The 6,956-nt window shown below is 36.2% G+C and overlaps 1 pseudogene; it reads right to left on the minus strand.

Moving 5' to 3' along the window:
- Positions 1 to 2,312: 2,312 nt before the first annotated feature.
- LOC116550062 lies at positions 2,313 to 2,848 on the minus strand (annotated as a pseudogene).
- Between the last annotated feature and the right edge of the window lie 4,108 nt (positions 2,849 to 6,956).

The following is a 6,956-nucleotide window of genomic DNA, read 5'->3' on the forward strand; positions in this document are numbered from 1 at the left end:
GGAGAATTGCCTGAATCCAGGAGGCGGAGGTTGCGGTGAGCCGAGATCGCGCCATTGCACTCCAGCCTGGGCAACAAGAGCGAAACTCCGTCTCAAAAAAAAAAAAAAAAAAAAAAAATTATCATGGGAGGGATTAAGCTCCAATTCCTGGAGAAAGGATGATTCAATTATGTATGGATATATTTTAAAACCACTACCATAAATAATCACAATTTGGGAAAAAATATTTTGAGGCTATGCATATATCCTGTTTCCTTTTAAGGAATCTACCACTAATTCTAGCATTCATCAGTGAATATTGCCTGCAATAAATATTACTGCAATATTATAATGGTGATTTTCTATATTCCTTATTCTTTCTATAGTTTTATTAATTGGAATCATTTTGTAATGTACAATGTTCCCTCCTCCCATGTATTTATTCATTCAATCATTTATATCTCTATACATTAAGTATTCATTTTATTTGGGGTTTGTCAATCCATAGTCAAAGTGTTTATATTGGTGCTCAAATTTGTCTGACTTTGATTATTGAAGCTGTTTATGTTTCACTCCTGAGTTCATTTGATAGGCTTTCTAGGTTTTTTGTTTTGGTTTGGTTTGTTTATTGGCCCTTTTTCTTTCTGGCAACACAAAATGCTCTAAGACTCATTTTACACTTTTTTTCGGCACCAAGTCTAGATGCAGATATTTCTTCAAAAAGCTGTAGCTTCTTTGATTGGAGAAATATATTTTGAAATTAAGATTTAGTTGCCTGGTGTGACCCTAGCTATCAAGGTGTCAGTTTTGAGGTCCTTTTAGCTGAGAATTAGGGCATATATACAAGCATACTAATCCATTTAAACACACTTATTTATACTTGTTACTTAGCTCTCTATCTGGAATGTATTAACAGAAATGTGAATTCACACTATTTCTGAATCAATTCCAGCAACACAGAGTTCACTGCAGCATTCACCTCTCTATATTTCTCAGACACCTGGCTCTCATTATTTATAATACATTTATGTTTATTACCAAAGAAGAATAGAGGTAAAGTAGTTGGAGAATTGCAAATCAATACCCTTGAGAGACAGAAATTTACCAAAGTACAGTGGTTTTTTTTACAGTTATTTTTAATTTTAGTCTTATTCAGTCAAAACAGTTTTACAAAGCTTTTTTTAGTGCCTTCCTTATCAGATCCTTCACATTTTTTTATAATTAATTTTTTAATGAGCAAATTTCTCCTATTTAAGATATAGACCACAATGCTAAGAACCTTATAAGAGAAACATCTTAACTAACAGGATTGAAATATGAAAAAATCATAGAACAAACTCATAAACTGTGACCAAAAGAACACTGTTTCTATCCTAATATCAGAGAAAACTAGACTTCAAGGCAAGAAATTGTGCCAGAAATACATTTTTGTTATGGCAAACATTAGTAACATGAAGATAAAATTATAAATTGCTATGTACCTAAAAGGACAATTTTATAAGCTATTTTTATTTTTTAAAATTTTTTCTTTTTTTATTATCATAATTTAAGTCTGGAGTACATGTGCAGAACACGCAGGTTTGTTACATAGGTATACACGTGCCATAGTGATTTGCTGCATCCATATCCCCATCATCTACATTAGGTATTTCTCCTAACGTTGGCCCTCCCCAATCCCCCACCCACTGCTATCCCTCCATTAGGCCCCCTAGCACCCAGCAGGCCCTGGTGTGTGATGTTGCCCTCCCTGCGTCCATGTGTTCTCATTGTTCAACACCCACTTATGAGTGAGAACATGTGGAGTTTGGTTTTCTGTTCTTGTGTCAGTTTGCTGAGAATGACGGTTTTCAGATTCATCCATGTCCATGCAAAGGACATAAACTCAACCGTTGTTATGGCTGCATAGTATTTCATGCTGTATATGTGCCACATTTTCTTTATCCAGTTTTTCATTGATGGGCATTTGGGTTGTGCCACAATAAACATATGTGCACATGTGTCTTTATAATTGAATGTTTTACAATACTTTGGGTATATACCCAGCAATGGGATTGCTGGGTCAAATGGTATTTCTGGTTCTAGATCCTTGAGGAATTGCCACACTGTCTTCCACAATGGTTGAACTAATTTACACTCCCACCAACAGTGTAAATATAACCCTATTTCTCCACATCCTCTCCAGCATCTGTTGTCTCCAGATTTTTTAATGAATTCTAAGTGTCATGAGATGGTATCTCTGTGTGGTTTTGATTTGCATTTCTCTAATGACCAGAGATGATGAGCGTTTTTCTTTGTTTTTTTTTTTTTTTTTTTTCTTTTTTTCTTGGTGAAAAGATATACATATATTTAGAATTAGCCAGCTGGACTCAGTTTAGATGATACCAATTTTGTTGGCAACATCCAAAGCATCGTAATCACGAGCCAGTCGAACATATGCCTTCTTCTCTCCACCAGGCCGAATCAGGGTGTTGACCTTGGCCACATCAATGTCACAGAGCTTTTTCACAGCCTGTTTGATCTGGTGCTTATTGGCTTTAACATCCACAATGAACACAAGTGTGTTGTTGTCTTCTATCTTCTTCATGGCAGACTCAGTGGTCCCCGGAAACTTGATGATAGCATAGTGGTCAAGTTTGTTTCTCCTGAGGGCGCTCTTCAGAGGATATTTGGGCTGCCTCCGGAGTCGCAGTGTCTTGGGCCGGCGGAAGGTAGGTGACGTGCAGATCTTCTTTTTTTTGTGGCTGTGGACACCTTTCAACACTGCCTTCTTGGCCTTTAAAACCTTCACTTTGGCTTCGGCTTTAGGAGGGGCAGGAGCTACCCTCTTCGCTTTTGGCATCATCTTGTGAAAAGGATGAGCATTTTTCATATGTTCGTTGGCCTCACATATGTCTTCTTTTGAAAAGGGTCTTTTCATGTCCTTCACTCACTTTTGAATGGGTTTGTTTGTTTTTTTCCTGTAAATCTGTTTTAGTTCTTTGAAGATTCTGATATTAGCCTTTTGTCAGATGGGTAGATTGCAAAAATTTTCTCCCATTCTGTTGGTTGCTGGTTCACTCTAATGATGGTTTCTTTTGCTGTACAGAAGCTCTGGAGTTTAGTTAGATCCCATTTGTCTATTTTGGCTTTCATTGCCAATGCTTTTGATGTTTTAGTCATGAAGTCCTTGCCTATGCCTATGTCCTTAGTGGTTTTGCCTAGATTTTCTTCTAGGGTTTTAATGGTGTTAGGTCTTATGTTTAAGTCTTTAAACCATCTGGAGTTAATTTTAGTGTAAGGTGTCAGGAAGGGGTCCAGTTTCTGTTTTCTGCACATGGCTAGCCAGTTATTCCAAAACCATTTATTAAACAGGGAATCCTTTCCACATTGCTTGTTTTTGTCAGGTTTGTCAAAGATCAGATGGTTGTAGACGTGTGGCATTAGCTCCAAGGCCTCTGCTCTGTTCCACTGGTCTATATCTCTGTTTTGCTACCAGAACCATGCTGTTTTGACTACTGTAGACTTATAGTATACTTTGAAGTCAAATAATGTTATGCCTCCAGCTTGGTTCTTTTTGCTTAGGATTGTCTTGGCTATGCAGGCTGTCTTTTGGTTCCATATGAAGTTTAAGGTGTTCTTTTCCAGTTCTGTGAAGAGGGTTACAGGTAGCATGATGGGGATAGCTTTGAATTTATAATATACTTTGGGCAGTATGGCCATTTTCACAGTATTGATTCTTCTTCACCATGGCATGAAATGTTTTTCCATCTATTTGTGTCTTCTCTTACTTCCTTGAGCAGTGGTTTGTACTTCTCCTTTAAGAGGTCATTCACATCCTTTGTTAGTTGTATTTCTAGGTATTTCATTCTCTTTGTAGCAATTGTGAATGGGAGTTCACTCACGATTTGGCTCTATATTTGTCTGTTATTGGTGTATAGGAATGCTTGTGATTTTTGCACATTGATTATGTATCCTGAGACTTTGCTGAACTTGCTTATCAGCTTAAGGAGATTTTGGGCTGAGATGATGTGGTCTTCTAAATAGACAATCATGTCATCTGCAAATGGAGACAATTTGACTTCCTCTTTTACTCATTGAATACGCTTTATTTCTTTTTCTTGCTTCATTGCCCTGGCCAGAACTTCCAATACTATGTTGAATAGCAGTGGTAAGAGAGGGCCTCTTTGTCCTTTGCTGGCTTTCAAAGGGAATGCTTCTGGGTTTTGTCCATTCAATATGATATTGGCTGTGGATTTGTTGAAAATAGATTTTATTTTTTTGAGATACATTCCATCAATACCTAGTTTAGAGTTTTTACCATAAAGGGCTGTTGAATTTTGTCAAAGGCCTTTTCTGCATCTATTGAGACAATCATGTGTTTTTTTGTCTTTAGTTGTTTATGTGGTGAATTACATTTATAGATTTGCATATATTGAAGCAGCCTTGCATCCCATGGTTAAAGCCAAATTGATCATCATGGATAAGCTTTTTTGATGTGTTGTTGGATTTGGTTTGCCAGTATTTTATTGAAGATTTTCACATCAATGTTCACCATGTATATTGGCCTGAAATTTTCTTTTTTAGTTGTGTCTCTGCAAGGTTTTGGTATCAGGATGATGTTGGTCTCATAAAATGAGTTAGGGAGGATTCCCTCTTTTTGTATTGTTTGAAATAGTTTCAGAAGGAATGGTACCTGCTCCTCTTTGTATCTCTGGTAGAAGTCATCTGTGAACCCATCTGGGCCTGGACTTTTTTTGGCTGGTAGGCTTGTAATTGCTTCCTTAACTTCAGACCTTGTTATTGGTCTGTTCAGAGATTCAACTTCTTCCTGGTTTAGTCTTGGGAGGATGTAAGTGTCCAGGAATTTATCCATTTCTTCTAGATTTACTGGTTTATTTGCACAGAGGTGTTTTTAGTAATCCCTGATGGTAGTTTGTATTTCTGTGGAATCGGTGATGATATCCCCTTTATCATTTTTATTACATTTATTCAATTCTTCTCTCTCTTCATTCTTATTTGTCTGGCTAGCAGTCAATCTATTTTGTTGATCTTTTCAAAAAACCAGCTCCTGGATTCATTGATGTTTTTGAAGGATTTTTTTGTGTCTCTATCTCCTTCAGTTCTGTTCTGATATTCATTATTTCTTGTCTTTTGCTAGCTTTTTAGTTTGTTTAATCTTGTTCCTCTAGTTCTTTTAATCATGACATTAGGGTGTAAATTTAGATCTTTCCTTGCTTCTCAGGTGGGCATTTAGTGCTATAAATTTCCCTCTACACACTGATTTAAATGTGTCCTAGACACTCTGGTACATTGTGTCTTTGTTCTCATTGGTTTCGAAGAACAGCTTTATTTCTGCCTTCATTTCATTATTTATCCAGTAGTCATTCAGGAGCAGGTTGTTCAGTTTCTAATTGCTGAGATATTTCATCACTACTAGATTTGCTTTACAAGAGCTCCTGAAGGAAGCACTAAACATGGAAAGGAACAACCAGTACCAGCCACAGTAAAAGCATACCAAATGGTAACGACCATCAACACAATGAAGAAACTACATCAACTAATGGGCAAAAAAAAACCAACTAGCATCAAAATGGCAGGATAAAATCCACACGTAACAATATTAACCTTAAATGTAAATGGGCTAAATGCCCCAATTAAAAGACACACATTGGCAAATTGTATAAAGAGTCAAGACCCATTGGTGTGCCATATTCAGGAGACCCATCTCATGTTCAAAGACACACATAGGCAGAAAATAAAGGGATGGAGGAATATTTACCAAGCAAATAGAGAGCAAAAAAAAAAAAAAAAAAAAGAAGAAGAAGAAGAAGAAGAAGAAAGTAAAAGCAGAAGTTGCAAACCTAGTATCTGATCAAACAGACTTTAAACCAACAAAGATCAAAAGAGACAAAGAAAGGCATTACATATTGGTAATGGGATCAACGCAACAAAAAGAGCTAACTATCCTAAATACATATGCACCCAATACTGGAGCACCCAGATACATAAAGGAAGTTCTTAATGACCTACAAAGAGGCTTTGACTCCCACACAATAATAGTGGGAGACTTCAACACTCCACTGTCAATATTAGACAGATCAACAAGACAGAAAATTAACAAGGAAATTCAGGAGTTGAACTCAGATCTGGACCAAGTGGACCTAGTAGACATCTACAGAACTCTCCACCCCAAATTCACAGAATATGCGTTCTTCTCAGCACCGCATGTATTCTAAAATTGACCACATAATTGGAAGTAAATCATTCTTCTGCAAATGCAAAAGAACAGAAATCGTAACAAACACTCTGTCAGACCACAGTGCAATCAAATTAGAAGTCAGGATTAAGAAACTCACTCAAAAGTTCACCTTTAATATTCAGATACAGTCGCTACAGTCTACATTTCATCTTGGATTTCCTTAACATCTGGTTGATTTTTTAAAACTGTTGATAGCAAAATTTACTTTTGCAGTTTATATTATTGTTTTGACAAATGCATAGAGCTGTGCATCCACTACCATAGTATCATATACAGCAGTTTCATCACACCAAAAAGCTTTCTGTTTTGGTCCTTTTTTCTTCTGGGTTTTGTAAGCTGTTTCTGATTCATTGTACTTACTATTTTTATTTAACATACTATATATTACTTTGCCACAGAATGTATTTGCCCTTTCGCTGTTTTCAGTTTTTTATTTATTTCTGTAATTTGGCAGGAGTAGGGGGTGCAGGAGGATACAATTTTCCTGAATTATGCCATCTCTTATTTTATGCCTTTTTGCTGTCTTCCAACCACTTATCTGAATTTCTGCATATAAATTTCTTTTCCCTCTTCCAGAGAGATGATTGTTTCACTAATTTTTAATTAATAGGGGAAACTTTCTTTTATTTCTTACCTGCAAAAAGGCAATATATTCCTGGTTCTTTTCTTTTACTAGTAAAAATGTTTTTATTTTTTATCTTCTTTTCTTTTACTATCTTTATAGAAATGCTGAGTTAGT

The sequence above is a fragment of the Sapajus apella genome, unplaced genomic scaffold (genome assembly GCF_009761245.1).
Source record: "Sapajus apella isolate SASKATOON/1434 unplaced genomic scaffold, GSC_monkey_1.0 scaffold7, whole genome shotgun sequence".
Classification (NCBI taxonomy): Eukaryota; Metazoa; Chordata; class Mammalia; order Primates; family Cebidae; genus Sapajus; species Sapajus apella.